At 37.8% G+C, this 19336-nt stretch overlaps 1 protein-coding gene across 1 annotated transcript in view; it reads right to left on the bottom strand.

Annotated features, from left to right (window-relative positions):
* LOC137502939 (zinc finger and BTB domain-containing protein 49-like) overlaps positions 1 to 19336 on the bottom strand; it is an 86825-nt gene that overhangs the window by 34212 nt on the left and 33277 nt on the right. The window lies entirely within an intron of this gene.

The raw sequence follows: 19336 nt of genomic DNA, 5'->3' as shown, positions 1-19336 counted from the left end.
TCGCTCGGAGCCCAGTAATTTCTAGAAGAATTACAGCCCATCGCGGAGCACTAGTGCCACACGTCCACAGCTGAGGGAATATAAGCTTGGAAAAACGAATAAAATCTCTCTTTAACTCTGATTCTGTATTGCCACAGATTTTTGCGAGCTTCGCAGTTAAGTTTGTTCATCGAGCTATTTATTCGACGTGATCATACTTGATAAATTTTCTAAAGCCGTCTGTGTCTGTTTCAGCCACCATCGGAACTTCAAGAAAGAAGGGGACCTTTACAATTCACAATAACCAGCTACACCAGGATGCCTCGCCTATCCTCAAGAGAAGCTAATCATTCACATATGGAAATGGACTTTGCTATCATCATTCCGTGCTAAATGTAGGCACATTCTAACATGAGGGAGAAAACGACCAGGACGACCTGCGACATGTGAGCAGATTCAACCACCTGGGAAGGGATCGAGTCTCATCGCAAATTTAAGTAAACTTTTGTAACATAGTTACTGTCCATCTATGTGGAAGTAGTATGTGCCTCTTCATTTGCATTACTATTTCTATTAGATCAGTGCAATTTTGCAATAATTTCATACTTCATTCTTCTGGTGTTATGGTAGTGTTGGTACAGTGAGTGCGAATGTTATTTGGATTCTATTAGTGTAGTTGCCATTTAATGTCTTCCGAGATTATTTCTAATTCCCTTCAAATGCTTAAACTTAATATTTAAAAGTAATGGAGCTCCCGGATAAAATATAATTTAATTAAACAATTCCAGATTTATGAACTTGTGTGGAAATAATTTTCGTTGTGCCTTATATGATAAATTTCACTGTGCATTTCATATTATGCATTTCTGTGGATTTGTGCAGGATAGTGTCATCGAATTCAGTATTATGTAGAATTAACAATCACCACTAATAATAATAATGATAATAATTGTCAAATTCTTGTGAGATATTTGATGTATGCCCCGTTGATGAATTATGAGCCTGGAATACGGCAATCCTGTGGGATTAATTCGTGGATTATTTGGAGAAGTATGTGTCTTGCATTACAATGCGTTCTGCGAATTTTGAGCATTTGTTAAGTGATATTTATGGGATTAAAAAATGAATAGGCCCGTACTATTTTAACCTCGCCCGAACAAAGTTTTTAATAATACAATAATTTCATGTGGATATTTCTAGCTGAGTACAGCCCTTGCGAGGCAGACCCTCCGATGAGGGTGGGCGGCATCTGCCATGTCTAGGTAACTGCGTGTTATTGTGGTGGAGGATAGTGTTATATGCGGTGTGTGAGTTGCAGGGATGTTGGGGACAGCACAAACACCCAGTCCCCGGGCCATTGGAATTAACCAATGAAGGTTAAAATCCCCAACCCCACTGGAATCGAACCCGGAACCCCCTGAACCGAAGGCCAGTACGCTGACCATTCAGCCAATGAGTCGGACGTTTCTAATAATACTTTATCGTGACTCATTGACCACATGTCCGGTGACATTGATGTTTAAGCTTAATAATGTGCGTGATAATTGTCGTCCATTTTATTCTGACTATCAATTTGCTGAATATCTGTGATCGACGTTATATTAATTCTGCTATTATCTCTTTAAACATGATTACCAATATTCAATCACGTGTCACTGATTGTCGGACGTAATGATTTACCAGGAACTGTCGTCTGACTATTCTATTTATAGGATTATGATCATCAGAATCTAAAATTAAATTCTAGAATTCGTTTGTAAATAATATAAATGAAATTTGTGTATCATATGTGTGAATGTGGAGAGAATGAATTAGTTAGGAATATTTTCTCTCGTGATTTATTAAAATGTGGTTTTGACCTGACCGCGTGTTCACCACGGTGGGCTCAGGTAATTCCGGCGTTGTTTGTGCTCATTTATCTTGTTGAAATAATTATGTTTAGTGAATCTCATTTTGTACTTAAGTAATGTTCTACAATGACGTGCCATTAAAAATGAATAGGCCCGTACTATTTTAACCTCGCCCGAACAAAGTTTATAAAATTTTAGATATTGTAAGAAGTCATAAATTATTTTCAATCACATTTTGAAGGATTTTCAGGAAAAGAATGCTTCTCTAAGGTCATAATAATGCTTGTGAAGTCTTAAATCAAAATAATTATTTGAAATTATATTATTTAAAATAATTCTCGAGAATGCAATTTATTCAAGTTTTGGTCAGAAATTATTTCAATATCAGTGGAGTTTATCCATAATTAAGATAAAATTATGACGTAAAAATTCTCAGTGTTATTTTTGAGATTTTCATGACTCTATTATCATTTATTATTTTATTAATATAAAATATCTTCTTTTTCTAAGTTGAAAACATGCTGTCGCGGTAGCCAGTTTCTGTTAAGTTCATGGTTCAAAGAAGTTAAGAAGATTTTCACCCTCAACAATTTTGTTTTCTTCAAGCCAGATGAGGCTAATTTTTATTTTTATTTACATTTCAGTGTAATTCAGGCTTCGATGAGGAAGGACCAGAGAGTTAGAATTGTATAAAACTGTCCTATGAGGCATAACGACCTCAAGATTTGGTTGTTAAATTATGTTTAATTTTTGTTTAAAAGAGTGCTATTAACAATAAATGTCAAACCATGTTTTTAAATTGTTTGTTTTTTTCCATTTTTGTCACTCATTTTCCTATTAACCGCCCCCAAAAATCAGCGACGCCAGTTAACGAACGGTCCACCTCTGGGACTCTCGTTCACCAGCTTAGCCTATCCAGGAAATAGGGGGCACTATATACCTTCATTCCCAAAACACTTCACTGTAATATCAAGTAATCCTACATTATTCCTACCTTTTTACCAACAATTGGACAATACTTAAATCATAACTACAGAAATATCCATCATCCTTCTCTGTACATCACATTAAGACCAAAAATTCACTCAATGTTTCAATCACTCAACCATAAAACGCATCAACACACACTGGTGAGCACTTTGATTGTTTATCAGATGTTTATGTAGAAAAAGATTGTGGAAATTTATGAAACAACTCACTTGGTAAATTATGTCTTCCTGTAAGTAAACATTAGCCAAAATTTGTCCCCTTGACTTCCAAATTATCTTCATGTTGTGACCTTTCCTACATATAAAGATGATGACTTAAATTTATTCATCAACTAATGTCATTCCAAGCCATCCCTCGATGACATTTCAGAATATACTGCTTAGTCGAACAGCTTGTCTCATTTCTCCAAGCCTTTCCAGCCCAAACTTTGCAACATCTCTGTAACACAACTCTTTTGTCAGAAATCACCCACAAGAAATGGAGCTGTTTCTGTAGATTATTTCCTGTTCTCTAATCAAGTAATCTTGGTGACGTTCCCATACTTTAATTGTGGCCTTGCTGGAGATTTACGTGCCCTCTCCTCTACAACCCCTCAATAACCTCAAAATCATATTAAGAGATATGTAAATTTTATTTTCAATCCTGTTTATCTGATTACCACAATGAAGATCTATCCTTATTATGAATGCCTAGGTACTTACATAGGAACTTTCACCCCTTCAACAGAATAATAAAACAGAGAAGATTCTATTTGTGAAACACACAACCTCACAATATTGTCAAGGTCTTTCTGCAGTCACTCACAATCCATATCTCTGATTCCAGTTAATTATTCATATTGTGTACATATGAAAATAAAGGCCCCATCATACTACCCTATGGGACCCTATCCCATAGTTTTTATAGGATCAAATAAAGCTTCACATACTCTAATGCTCTGAGTCGTATTTTCTAAAATTATAGCCACCCATACAGTCACTATTTTACCTTGACCAATTGCACTTATATTTGGCAGTAGTCTCCCAAGATCTATCGTATCAAAAGCCTTAGATAAGTCCATCATGACACACTTGACCTCCTGAATCTAAAATATCAGCTATATCTTGCAGGAATCTACAAGATGAGCTTCAGTGGAATAATGTTTTCTAAAACTAAATGACCTTCTATCGAACTAGTTAGTAATTTTTGTAATATGCGTATAATATAATCAGAAAGAATGAATTCCGAGAGCTTCCATGTAACACCAGCCAAGATGAAGTGTGTAATTATAGGCATTATGCTTATCACATTTCTTTATACACAGGGTCTACTACACCAATTCTTCATTCATTTTGTATAGCTGCTTCATACACACACTACATTAATCAATACATAAACATACAAACACTAGTCAATTAAGCACTACAGATTTGGTTCTATATCTCAACCAACAGACTTTAGTATATCCCCAGAAATTTTACCAATCGCAGCAGCATTTCTAGTTTCAAATTCGTCTTCTGCTTTGAATCATCCTCAGCTATACTGCTAACAATAAGAGTTGGCGCATTACATTTCTTAGAGGGAGGTCCGTTCACTGCCTGCCGAGGAGGGATAAAGGGAGTGGCTGTGTGGTTGCCATGGAAACGAGTGTGGGGCGACTATGGTTGCCATGGAGATAAAACTTAAGGGCAGCTCGTCTTGCTGGGAGTTGCCAAACCTGTCACTGTCACTGATAAGAACCTGATTGTTTGTATGAGAGTGATCGCAAATGGGACGACACCGCCTGGCCAGGTAGTCTACAATAGATCACAGCGGTCAGAATGAGGGAGGGAACAAGTGAGCCGGAAGTGACGGGTAAGAGCATGTAGAAAGGAATGCTGGAATGTGGCAACATCGTGAAATGGCACGTACAGTGCTCCTCCCTCCAACCTTACCTGTCAGACGCCAACTTTAGTTAAGTCTTATGCACAGGTACTTAGTGTCCCATAACCAAAATGAATAGAAATAAATATTTGAGAATTTTAATATTTCCTTAACGCTAAATGCGAATTTTGCCCTATTTTGAATTATGTGAAATCGAATATACAAATGCATTGCTCTTATCGAATAATTTTCGGGGCTGGAAATTTCTTCTGTTACATGCGTGTTTATGCTAAATCGGGGTCACGGAAAATCGGGGTGGTACTGTAATATGAACTATGTTATTGCTTCGCTTACATCAGGAACAACCTATATCAATAGGCCTATAAGCTCTTCAAGATGTCAGAAGGTTATATTTATAATACTTCAGCAAAATGTAAATTTCAATTATGTGTATTCCAGATTGGGTAACGCAATGAGAATTGCACATGGACACACGAGATGCTCTTCAGAGGACAAGTGATTTCCAGATGTTGACAAGGAAGTTATTCGTCACTGATAAAGTGCTGGAAACCACTTTATAGGAACCAAATTGTGAAATGGAGACGGTTTTTGTACATAAAGAGAAAACCCACAAGCCCATTTCTCCAATAGAGCTTGAAGCATTTTCAGGTACGGTATGTACGATTTACGCAATTTTGTAACAGCAGCAGTTTCTGTTTGAGAATTATGGAATGAAGCAGATGGTCGTCCTATCCTTCGAGCTACAGTATCTCTTCAAGAGTTCCAAATAACCCAGTTTTGAGGTTTGTAATATGTAAGACAGACCAGCCCTAAGAAGTAATAACAAGTTAGCAGCAACAAGGAATGTCTTTGACATGTTCATTTCACAACTACCTGAAGTGTTTGTTCCATACGAAAATACTACTGTGGATGAACAGAAAGTTCGCTTTAGGGGAGAATGCCCTTAGGCAGTATTTATCTACCAAATGAAGAGAAAAGTATGGTTACTCTCGGATTTGGACACGCTTATGTATGCGCCGCTAAAGTTTACAATGGTAAACCAGTAACCAGAGAAAAGTGAACCCAGGAACGAATGTTTTATTGAGACTTGTCAAGCATACTGAGGGAACAGGGAGAAACGTCACTACAGACAATTTCTTCACCGACTTCACCCTGGCTAGCGAGCTTCTGAAAAAGAACCAGTTTTAACTATTACTGCATTGTTCTTTCTAAAATAACTGATCGTTACCTTTCCTAATGGAACATCCCTAGAGACTTGCTGATCCCATTTTCCACACTCCTCAATCAGACCAATTCCCAGGGACTCAACCTTTCATGCAGCATAAAATAATGGTTTGGAAAACTCAGGAAAACTAACCAGTTGTCCAAAACATAAAATTGAGATGACTCTGTGATGGATAGGTTAGTATAATTAGAAACGATAGGTAAAAGGTGACCGTCGAAGAGACATATGCAAGTGCTGGCCAACAAGGGATATACCATGGATGGTACACAGGCGGAAGAAATAAATAATATACAAGAAGTCAGGAAGATACAAGGACACTAGTGGATGAACAAGAATTGGCTACTTATTGAAAGACAAGACACAACAAGTTACAAAGAGTACAGCACAAAAAATATCAAAACATATATCACAACAAATCACAAAGAAAATATTACAGAGATCAGTGAGAGTGACACTAATATTTAAAACTGGATTAATGAAAGAGAACAGACGTGCAATATCGTAGAGACAAAGAGTAGGAGAAGGAATTAATGATCAGCATTTTCAATTACAAAATCTTGGCATACCGTAGGTAAGACTATTACACAGTTCAGGAATGTAAAGAAGTTTTTGAGAGAAATGACACACAGAAAGTTCATGTATATAAATAAAATCTTAACGACAGTGTGTCTGTACATTGACTATTTTGGCGAAATTTCGATACAGTTATCCGTTTCAGGTGTAATAATGACCATCTGCATATATTTTAGCTTTGGTGTCTGTTTGTTTGTTTATCCGTTTGTTTGCTTGTGTGTCTTTCTATAACTTGAAAACTACTGGATGTATTTCCACCAAACTTCATATTTAGAATCCACTTGTCCTTGGGTAGGTTTTAGTTTAAATATTGTTTCTAAATCCCTGAACTGACTCGGAGTTTATACAAAACCGGAACCGTGATTCCGCACTCCCTCGAAATATACACAAATAAACTTAATGGAAATCTACCTGCCTTCACGGAAATTAATTCTTAAACTTTTTTCTCATACGCATCAATTGTTTGTTTATCCGTTTGTTTGCTTGTCTGTCTTTCTATAACTTGAAAACTACTGGATATATTTCCACCTAACTTCATATTTAGAATCCACCTCTCCTTGGGTAGGTTTTAGTTTAAATATTGTTTCTAAATCCCTGAACTGACTGGGGGTTTATACGAAACCAGAACCGTGATTCTGCACTCCCTCGAAATACACACAACCAAACTTAATGGAAATCTACCTGCCTTCACGGAAATTAATTCTTAACCTTTTTTCTCATATGCATCATTTCGATACAAGGATTAATAAGGGAGATAGTATTAATGGACCGTGTTTCAGTGCAAGTCCCACCGGACTTAACGCAAGAGCGGGTGCGTGGAAAGCGTATTTCTTACAACTTGAAAACTACTGAAGAAATTTGAACCAAATTTTATATTTAACATCCACCTGTCCACGGTTAGGTTTTAAGGTGAATACCATTTCAAATTTCCGGAATGGACTGGGGTTTTATAGGGAACTGATTTGGTGATTTTACTCTCCCAAAATATATACAGTACAAGACCAACCTGACTGAAAATACACCAACATTGATGGAAATCCATTACAAAAATTTATTTTCTCCTGTGCATTTTTTCGACAGAAGGATTAATAAAGGAGATATCATGAAAGGTCGGTTTCTCAGGCTAAGTCCGGCGGACATAGCCCAAAAGTAGTTGTACATGGAACAGATTCCTTATCTATCTATAAAAATCAAATCGTAATGACCGGGTGTCTGTTCACTGACTATTTCGGCGAAATTTTCGTACAGCCTTCCATTTAAGGGGAAATAATGACCTTCTACATACTTTTTAGCTACAGTTTCCTGAAAGCCCTAACTTTCATCCCCCTCGCCCAAAATCAAGATTGCCTCACAATCTGCCACACCAGCTGAAAAATTGAAATTAAGCAAATTTATTCGTTTTAGCCAGTAACCTACGGAAAACTTCCAAGATCTTAAAATTTTTCACTTTTCTGGCAAGGAATATCGAAATATGGAGGCAATTTAAAGACAGGGCAGACCTTCATTTCGAGGTAACTAGCGGCTAAACGGTAATTCCTATCACAAAACGGATGGCACAACCTATGTTCAATTTGGAGTGATCTACAACTTTGGTCCTGTAATATTTTGCCATCTTTCTCCCCACCCCCCCCACCCTCTCTCTCTCCCTCTCCCCCTCCCTTATAGGGTAGATATGTCTGTATGTTTCGATTGTTCGTAAATGTTGTGCTTTTTACACGTATGTTACATAGTTTGACACACTTATAGGAACGATAGAGCTATCGAATTCGGCACGCACATTGACACGACCAATGGCTATATGCGCACCTAATTTCATGATTCTATCTTCCACATAACTATGTAAAAAATAATGTAAAATGTTAAAAATGTACCCAAATTTCAACCCATTCAAATATCGTAACTCTATCAAACCCATAAATATGGGAAATATGGAAAAAGGTTTTAATACCAACATGTAGAGCGACAAAAGGGACGTCTGAGGGTGTAAACTGTTGATATGTTTTACCGTTTAGGAGCAGTAAATCTCGAAATGAAGGTTTGCACTGACAAATATGCCCATGCTTATCTGTCAACTATATAAATATAATCGTAACCACCGTATGTCTGTACATTTACTATTTTGGTAGAATTTCCGTACAGTTATCTGTTTCAGGTGTAATAATGACCATCTGCATATTTCTTAGCTTTGATGTCTGAGTGGCTTTTCGTCTGTTTGATTGTATGAGTTCTTATAACTTGAGAACTACTGAATAAATTTCTACCAACCCCGATATTTGGAATCCACCTGTCCTTGAGTAGGTTTTAGGGCCAATATTATTTCTGAATACCTAAATTTACAGGGGGTCTATCCAAAACCGAAACCATGGTTTTGAACTCCCTCAGAATATGCACATCCGAAATTAATGGAAATCCATTTCTAAAACTTTTTTCTCATATGCATTTTTCGACAGGAGGATTAATAAGTGAGATACCATGAACGGTCAATTTTGCAGGTTTAGACCAGCGGACATTGCACAAAAGGTGTTGTACGTGCAGCAGATTTCTTATCTATCTACATACGAGTAAACAAAACCGTAATGACTGTGTGTGTCTGTACATTGACTATTTTGGTGAAATTTTCGAAAAGCTACCCGTTTGAGGGGTAATAATGACCATCTGCATATTTTTTGGGGTAGTTTCCTGAAATTCCCCATTTTTAACCCCCTCACCCAAAATCCAGATTGTGGCATAATCTGCCAGACGAGCAAGAAAATTAAATTTGTAAAAATTATATGTTTTAGCCTGTAACGGATGGAAAACTTCCAAGGTCTTTAAATTTTCCACTTTTTATCCCCGAATAATATCGTTACATGGAGGCAATTTTAATGATGGTGCAGACCTTCGTTTTGAGGTATTTCGTGGGATAAAAGGGAAGTCCTATCACATAACGGATGGCACCATCTCCTGTCAATTTGGAGTGATCTTCAACCTTGGTCTTATGATTTTTTGTCGTATCTGTATCCCTTATACGTTAGATTTGTCTCTATTTCTCGATTTTAATTAAATTTGGACTTTTACATGCATAATTCATACTTTCAGTCACTTACTGGAAAGATAGAAACATTAAACTCTACACGAATATTGGCCCACCTAGTATCCATATGCATGTCAAATGCTATGTCACATAATTATACAAAAAGCAATACAATGTAAGATACGAGGTAATCTTACACAAATTTCACCCTATTCAATGTTTCTAACTCAGTCTGACCCATGAATAGATGAGATGCGAGAAAATATCATAGGACCAGCCATTGGGCCACAAAATACTGCAGTTATGTTACAATCCTTTGACCATATAACGTACCGTTTAGCAGCAGTTAATCTGATAATGAAGGTCTGCAATATTGCAACCATGCATATACTTTTGTATGTCGATCTATACATATTCATTGATGTCGATTTGTAGCGATCGTGAAAGTGTGCGTCAGCTATTGTAATCAGTACTGCCCACACCAAATTTGACTGGCAGTAGGAATGGTGTCCTTCTACAATTCCTGTGTAAATGGCATTAGTAAGGAGGGCCTACCATTGTAATGAATAATTCACTACTCGAGTTGACTTGCAGAAGGCAAGGGAGCATACAATTTTGTTCAGAACTCCCGTATCTGATGGTGTTTGGCTGTAGGCCAGGGTGCCCTCCATTATAAACTAAGGTAGCCATCTAAAGTGTGACTAGCATTAGGCATAGTGGCCTGCTATTTTGCTGGAAACTCACCAACTGTGTATGACGGGCAGTAAGCTGGCATCGGCAGGAAAAAGGGCTTGTCATTGTAATGATAACTGCACAACTCAATCTTGACTGGTAGTAGGAAAGTTGCCTGCGATTATAATAGTAACTCCTCAACTGTAATCTGTCTGGAAGTAGGAAAGGGGGCCTGGCATCGTAACAAAAACTCCCCAAATAGGTTGTGACCGTGCCGTAGGCAACGGAGCCTGCAATTATAATATAAACTTCCCAACTTGATTGCGAATGGCAGTAGGCAAGAGAGCCTGCCGTTATCACCAGAACTCTGCAACCCACACTTTACATTGGAAACAACATATGGGGACCTCCCCATGCTATTCCTTGGATAACGCTAAGCGCTATGCAATTTAAAAAAATCTTGTTTACTGCACATACAGTATTTACTTCAATATCCACATACAATGTAGAATACCGTAATGAAGCACAGTGTGCTCCATATTTGCTAACATCAAGTGAAATCATAATTATTTTGTATTCAGCGCTTTAAAGAACGTCACATCATTACGTATCAAGCAGTGTGCGGAGAAGCACGATCCGCAAACACTGGCGATGCCCACAATTGGCGAAAAAGCGTGGTTCATATAATCAATTTGTACACAGCGAACAAAATTGTCAATGCCAATGAAACTGCATGTTTTATGCAGAGCTCAAACTGACTTACCGTTTTACAGGAGAGAGGTGCCAGCTGAGAAATTGTACAAAGATGGGAGTCACTGTAATATGTTGCAATGCACACGGAAGCGAGAGACTTCATAGGAAAGTTTGGTAAGGCGAGAAGTTTTAAGGGCGTCGGGCACTTTCCGTGCACGTACAAAGCATCTAAAAATGGAAACAGCAGAGTAATCCAGAAAAGTGCTTTTTCTGCCTTTGCGTGAGGTTTTGTTTGCCAGTGATTTATTAAAGTGCATTATTTGAAAAATGTAAATGCACCTTGTTGGATACATTTCGGAAATAGTTTTTTCTATGACATTTGAAAAGTTTGAACTCTCCTTTAAACTCATGGATAAATGCGTCTTAGAATACCTCGTGGTGGGCACGGGTTGGCATTTCTGAATTATGAGAGAAGTGCCATGGTGGGAATTTTACAAGGATAGTCACTGTACGGTGTTGTAATGTAAACGGAAGCAAGAGGCTTTCTCTCCACGTCATAGGAAAGTTTGATAAGCCACGAAATTTTGAAGGGGATTATTTATTTTCCGTGCAAGTACACAATACACTAATCCAGTGAATAAAGAGCTTGCACAGGGAAGCCAACATAGATTTCTCTTCGTCTCTGGATCATGCTTTTTTTCTTTCATTGCGGGAGTTTGTCAGTGAGTTATGCAAGTGCATTATTTGAATACTACTAATGCACCTTGAATACATTTTTGGAATAGCTTTTAATCGATAGCATCTAAAAGGTTTAAACTGTGAATCATGGTTAATTCCATGCAGTAATGGGTCTTAGAATATTTTTTGACGCGTCAAGTGTTGGCATTTCTGAATTACGAGTTGGCGGTAAATTCAAAATCACGTAATTTGAAGACAGATATTTGTGTCTCAACAACTTTGAATTTACGAGGTTTTACTGTAATTATATAGACCAGCTGAAGAGGGGAGGTACAGGAGAAGACATGACACATGGCACTAGAACTGCTGAGAGCATCCATGAAGAGTGTACAATCTAAAACCGATGATGTCATCCATGTTTGACGCAGATAATCAACTGACTGTAGTCGCGTAACTGTGGCAGTGTGCGCATATCAAATGCGGAGAAGAATGCAGCAGTAAATAATGAATGCGGTGAAGGTGAGTTCACAATGTTAAAAAGTAGTCAGTTGTAGCTACCTACTAACAAGAAAGGAAGATTAAAAACTAAGGCTTATCAATTTCTATTCTTACGCCACCTATATAACGAAATTGAACTATTTTGGACAATAAAAGAGGAGGACAACACCAACTTTGTTAATCTAAACAAATGGCAATGCAGCATGGTGAAAAACATGGCCATGAGTCTTCATATGACCAAATGTAAACACAGTTTACATCAATAGAAAGGCAATTGCCCATTCTATGAATATTACACAAAGGCAAATTAATGAATATACTTGAAAATATCAATATTGAGATTGATCAGAAATGAAATCCCGGTCAGAATATTAATGAAATCATGGAAAATATCAATATATTATTTAAAGAGGCTACCAAATTAGACTCATCTAGAAAAACCATCAAAAAGGATCCCAAAAAATAGCCAACACACCGCCTTCCGATTAACTCCACCCTACACAACATTCCCCCTACTTTCCCTAGCCTATCACAGCGCCACTCCTCAGTTAGTTCCACCTTACACAACACTTCACCCGCTTTCCTCACTTCACCTACCTCTCCTTCTGATATTCCCCGCCCACCGCAAGTCCTCACACAAGTACACAGAACTCAGTTAACGACACGGTGTAAGGGAGGACGTCAAATACATCACGATCGACTATAAGGTAATCAACTCCATGAACATACATTTTTGCAATGTTTTCTCCTTTAAAATACCCTCCTTTTCACTTATTCCCTTCTCGTCTTAGACTCACTTTAATACTCCAACAGCAACTCAACTTCAACTACAGTTGTTTTATCAAGAGTTCCCAATAACTATACGTTAAGAAAATCTTGTATATCTCTAATTTTATCTTCAAGACTAAAAAATACACACGTCTCCAACATAAAAGAAGAACCTTATCGCCGATTTTACTTCGTCACTTGGACACTGACTTGTTGAAATTTTAACCAACATGAATGAACATTATATTTTATCATCATAACTATCAAATGTGTTTTAATTTTCATGCCATTTTGTCAAATCTCTTTGCTATTGTATCATCATAACTATTACATGTGTTTTAAATGTCTTGCCATTTTGTCAAATCTTTCAGCTGAAGATGTTCCATACTCAGAACAAAATATGTCCTAGAAATTAAGCTGGTTTATATCATGTAATTAATAAAACTATTATATAGAATTGATAAGTACTGGAAGGTGGGAACCTACTTATAACTTAAGTTTAGTTGTGTTGAGCCAATACAGGATAAAATATGAGATTATAAGTCACAATCAAGACTGTGGCACAATCTGCTAGACGAGCTAGAAAATTGAAAATGGGTACAATTAAACATTTCAGCCTGCAACAGATGGAAAACTTCCAAGATCTTTAAATTTTTGACTTTTTATTAGCAAAGAATATCAAAATATGGAGGCAATTTTAAAAACAGAGTAGACAATCGTTTCGAGACATTTCACGGCTAAACGGTAAGTCGTATAACAAACCGGATGGCACAATCTCAGTTCAATTTGGAGTGATCTACAACTTTGGTCCTATGACTTATTGTTGTAATTCTATCGCTTATGCGTTAAATTTGGCTCTATTTCTGCATTCTCCTAAATTTTACACTTTGTACACGTATAATTAATGGTTTGATTCGCTTATAGGAAAGATAGGATCATCAAATTCTACATGAATATTGGCCTACTCAGTAGCCATATGTGAGCCAAATTCTATGTTTGAACCTGTCGCATAAGTATCTGAAAATAATTCACTGTGTGTAAACCTCACACAAATTTCCCCCCATTCAGCATTTCTAAAACAAACTTACCTTTAAATAGATGAGATACGATGAAATATCATAGGGTCAGCCATTTCGATCGCTAAATGAGGCCAGAAGCGTCTTATCGTACAATCCGTTTTTCGATATGAGGCACCGTTTAGAAGCGGTTATTCTGTAAATACAGGTGAACATGCATATACTTCCGTATGTCGATCTACATTAATTCATTTAAGTTGATCTAGAAAGGGTGTGTCTGACATTGTAAAGAATACTGAATAGTGACTGTCAGCAGGAGCGCGTCTGCTGTTGTAATCAGTACCCCCCAAATCGACTTAAACTGGCAGTAGGAACGGGGTCCTCCTCCAACGCCTGTGTACCATTGTTATGAATAATTCCCTTCCTGATTTGACTAGCAGAAGGCAAGGGGGCGTGCATTTCATTCAAAACTCTTTTTACCTGATTCTCTTTATCATTAGGTTTAGCTGCCCCCTTGCAAGGGTGCCCCAGATCATAAAAAAATGTACCCATCAAAATGCGACTTACATTACGCATAGTGAATTGCGGTAGACAAGTGGACCTGTCGTTATCATGACAACTCTGCAACTGGCACCTTACATTGGAAAAAATGTCTGCGGACCTCCCTGTGCTTTTTCTTGGATAACGCCAAGAGACATGCAATTTACTTCGATATCCATATACAACGTAGAATACCGTAGCGAAGCACGGGTACATTTGCTAGTTATAACTAAAAGCGAGCTACTGTATACTAGTGTTGAATCCATACTTTTCGGGACTACAGGAGAGAGATCAACCAAACTTGGTACACTTATGACTTCCTATCAGGCGACAAATTCGTGGAGGTATGACGAGCATAGTACCCCTACCAGGAGGTGAGAAGTAGATATAAGTGAAAATAGTGTCAAATTCATTCTTTTGGAGGTCCCTGAGATGAATAGTGATGGTCTAGAATTTTTTTAAGTCCAAGTTCAGCCTCCTTACGCACAGGGGTGAGAAAAAGTGAAAAGAAAAATATCCAAAATGACCGAGATAATGGACGTATGTGTGTATGTTCCAGCATAAGTCTCACCCAAAATTGGACTTATTGTCTGGAGAAAATTATTTAGAGGTTGGAGACCCCTAGCCCCCAAAAGACAGATATTTTGGTCTGATCCATAGTAGAGATTTTACTCTCCTACAATAGATACAAGACCAACCTCACTGGAAATTGAATAAACTTGATGGAAATCCATTTCTAAAACTTTTTTCCTCATGGGCATTTTTCAACAAGAGAATGTGTTGTACAAGAAGCAGATCCTTATCTATCTATATACATAAAATCATAACGACCGTGCGTCTGGGCATTGATTATTTTAGCAAAATTTTCACACACCTATCCGTTTAACAGGTACTAATGACCATCTGCACAATATTTAGCTTTAGTTTCCTGAAAGTCCTAAGTTTCCCCCTTCACCCAAATTCAAGATTCCGGCGCAATCTGCCATATGAGCTAGAAAATTGAAATTATAAGTTTTAGCTGGTAACCGACGGAAAACTTCCAAGATCTTTAAATTTTTCACTTGTTATCCCTGAAGAATGTCGAAATATACAGGCAATTTAAATGACGGAGCAGACCTTCGTTTCGAGTATTTCACAGCTAAGTGGAAAGTCCTATCACAAAAGGGATGGCACAATCTTGGTTCAATTTGGAGTGATCTACAACTTTGGGCCTATGACATTTTGTCAAATCTCTCTCTCCCTTATATGTTGGATTTGGCTGCATTTCTCCACTGTTAGTAAGTTTTGTGCATTTTACAATATATTACATAGTTTGACACACTCAGAAGAAAGATAGAGTCACTGAATTTGGCGCACATATGGACACGACCAACGGCTGTATGGGAATAAAATTTCATGATCCTAGCTTCCACACAAGTATGTGAAAAATAATATAAAATGTTAAAAATGCACCCAAATTCACCGCATTCGAACAACACAACTCCATCGAACCCATAAATAAGGCAGATACGAGAAAGTGTTTTCAGACAAAACACGTAGATCAGTAAACGGGGCGTTTGATGGTGCAAACCGTTTGTTGATATCATCAACTGTTCAGGAGCAGTAAATCACTAAATGAAGGGTTGAATATACAAACTTGCCCGTGCTCACCTGTCATCTATTGTAACGACCGTGTGCCACTACATTGACCATCTTGGCAAAATTTCCCTACAGTTATGTGTTTCAGGTGTAAACATGACCATCTGCATATCTTTTAGCTTTGATGTCTGTTTGACTATAACTTGAAAACTACTGGACATACTTACATGACACATCATATTTAGAATTCGCCTGTCCTTGGGTAGGTTTTAGGGCCAATATTGTTTCTAAATTCCTAAACTGACTGGGGGTTTATACAAAACCAAAACCATGATTTTGCACTCTCGCAAAATATACTCAGCCAAACTTAATGGAAATCAACCTGCTTCAATGGAAAACAATTTGTAAACCTATATTTTTTCTCATGTGCATCATTTCAATACGAGGATTAATAAAGGAGATATTGTTAACGAACTGTTTTTTGGTGCAAATCCCACTGGACTTACCTCAAGAGTGGGTGCGTGTAAAGCGTATTTCTTATAACTTTAAAACTAATGAAGATATTTCAACCAAATTTTTTATTTAGCTTCCACGTGTCCAACGGTTGGTTTTAAGATCCATACCATTTAAAATTCCCAGATTGGACTGAGGGTTTATAGGGAACCAAAATGGTGATTTTATTCTCCCACAACATATACAAGACCAGCCTGACTGGAAATTGATAAAACTTGATGGAAATCCATTTATAAAATTTTTTTTCACATGGGCATTCTTTGACAGGAGGATTAATAAGTGATTCTGCAGGCTAGTTCCAGGCGACATAGCCCAAATTTTGTTATATGTGGAGCAAATTCCTTATCTATCTATCTATCTGTATAATAAAATTGTAACGACCCTGTGTCTGTGCATTGACTACTTCGGTGAAATTTACGTACAGCTATCTCTTAAAGGGGTAATAAAGACCATCTGCACAATTTTTAGCTTTAATTTCCTGAGAGTCCTAAGTTCCCTGCCTCGCCCAAAATCAAGATAGCGGCACCATCTGCCAGACGAGCTAGAAAACACAAATCAGGCAAAGTTATGCATATTAGCTGCTAACCAACAGAAAAATTCCATGAGCTTTAAATTTTTCACTTTTTATACCTGAAGAATATCGAAATATGGTGCCAACTGTGATGACGGGAGCAGACCCTCGTTTCAAGCTATGTGGTGCCTAAATCGTCACGTCCTTTCACAAAACAGATGGCACAATCTTCGTTCAATTTGGAGTGATCTACAATTTTGGTCCTATGAACTTTGTAGTCTCTCTCCCCCTTATATGTTAGATTTGGCTGTATTTCTCGATTCTTCCTAAATTTTGTGCTTTTTACACGTATATTACATAGTCTGACACACTTAACACTAGGTTTACTGCAGCGGTCAACATGACCGTTTTCAGTTTTTTTTTCTATATCACTCTCGTTATACGGTTAGAACATACAAACCCATCGATGGCGTTTAACAGTATTTAGTGTACTTTTCGGCACATAGCTTCACAAACCCGTAACTCCTTTCTAATTAGCGCTATGAGGTCATATGCCTACTTTTACCGGGCGGTCATTTTGACCGGTATTGTAGTAGCTACCCCATCAGAATTTTGTGGCATTCATTTAGAACGGGATATCACTCTAACAAGCTGTTACAGTGTACTTTATTGCCATAGTATAGGATAGAACTTACTGTTGTGCTGCTATGGGACAGCCGATGGCTCTTTTCAAATATGATACAAATACACTGGGAGGAAAATACAGTCAGTATTTGTTCAGTAATGAAAGAAAGGTGTGCAATCGTAATGAGCAGTCAATTGTCGTGTTCACTCATTACAAACATTCAAAATAGATTTCCTGATTGTAATTCCCTCGAAGAAGCATGTTCTCGCGTAGTCTGCAAATGGATGCCGAAATTCTGAAGCATAAGCATATAATTTCCCCATCACAATCAAGCGATGAAGCTGGGACTGATTTAGACCTCCATAATTGCGAAAACCTGTATAATTTGACAAACGAAAATAGTTCGGATAGTGATTCCAGTTGCGTCGAGCCTGCAGAATTTCCACGTGAACATGAAATCACACAGCAGCCTTCGACCTCAAAGGTTAGGGAACTACCCGCCAAATGGCGATGCACACACACTAGCAAAGCAGCCGATGACAAAGGTAAGACTATTTGAAGGTAGTCATTTTGTATTTACGTAATTCTGTGCACAGTGTAAGTAAGTTTGGTATTAAATTTTGCAGGTGAAGGAAACACTAAGTAAGATAATTAATTTACTAGCAAGGAGCATGATATCAACCACAGAAGGCCGAGCATATGCTGTGGTAGGTAGCGTGGTCAGCATAAAACGGTCGGCGAGGAAGAAGTCGCTTTGGATAGAACAGTGCGGACTCCTGTTGATCTACAAAGCCTGCCAGGCCGTCGAGGACAGTAAAATATACTGAGGGAAGTCTGAGGTCCCACAAGACATGCAAAACGCCACATTGAAGGAACTTGTGCCACTACAGCTTGTCGTCTTTTTATTGACGAATCCAAGCAGCGCCACATCGAATGATATACTGAGGTTGGAGCCTGCGAATTTCTGAGCAATCCTGAACGGACACTTTCTTTGGAAGAATGGGACGCTGTCATTGGTATTTCATACGCACGCGGAACTTATGGAGCTGACACGAACGTTCTCGATCTGTGGTCACAGAAGCGAGATCCTGGAATTTTCTCCCAAACTGTGGCATGAAACTGTTTCCTGGATATCATGAGGTTTCTTCGATTCGATGACAGATCTACCAGCAGAGATCACCTGAAAATTGATAGATTGGCGCTTGTATCTGTTGTGGGGGACAAATTTATATCTAATTTTACTATATGCTTCAGACCAAGTGAGAACATTACCGTGGATGAACAACTCTTTCCATCGAATGCTAGATGCCCATTTATGCAGTATATGGCCAATAAACTAGAAAAGTTTGGTATGAAATTTTGGTTGGCTGTGGATGTGGAAGTCAAGTATGTTGTAAACGGTTTTTCTATCTTGGAAAAGATGAAACACGACCCACCGATCAGACCCTAAGTGAACACGTAGTATTGCGTCTTGCTGAGTTTTTTTATCAATCAGGGAAGAAGTGTGTAAAGGGAACAAGATAATTGAAAGGTGTGCAATCTCTAACACAACTGGTCTGTTGTTAAGTTCACTTCAAAGGTGACCAAGCAAAGTGTGTGTGTGTTCAGTGCGACAAATAAGTTGAAAAGCAGAAAGTGACATTCATGCAGATATGTATATAATGTAAGGTAAAGTGTGTAAGAAGAACATTCTGCCTTCCTAGTGTACTTATTTGTTTATTTATTTATTTATTCATAATAGTGTTTACAAG

This window comes from Anabrus simplex, chromosome 13, assembly GCF_040414725.1.
Source record: "Anabrus simplex isolate iqAnaSimp1 chromosome 13, ASM4041472v1, whole genome shotgun sequence".
In the NCBI taxonomy this organism is placed as follows: Eukaryota; Metazoa; Arthropoda; class Insecta; order Orthoptera; family Tettigoniidae; genus Anabrus; species Anabrus simplex.
The sequence above is the reverse complement of the archived record's forward strand: the minus strand, read 5'-3'. Positions and strand labels throughout refer to the sequence as shown.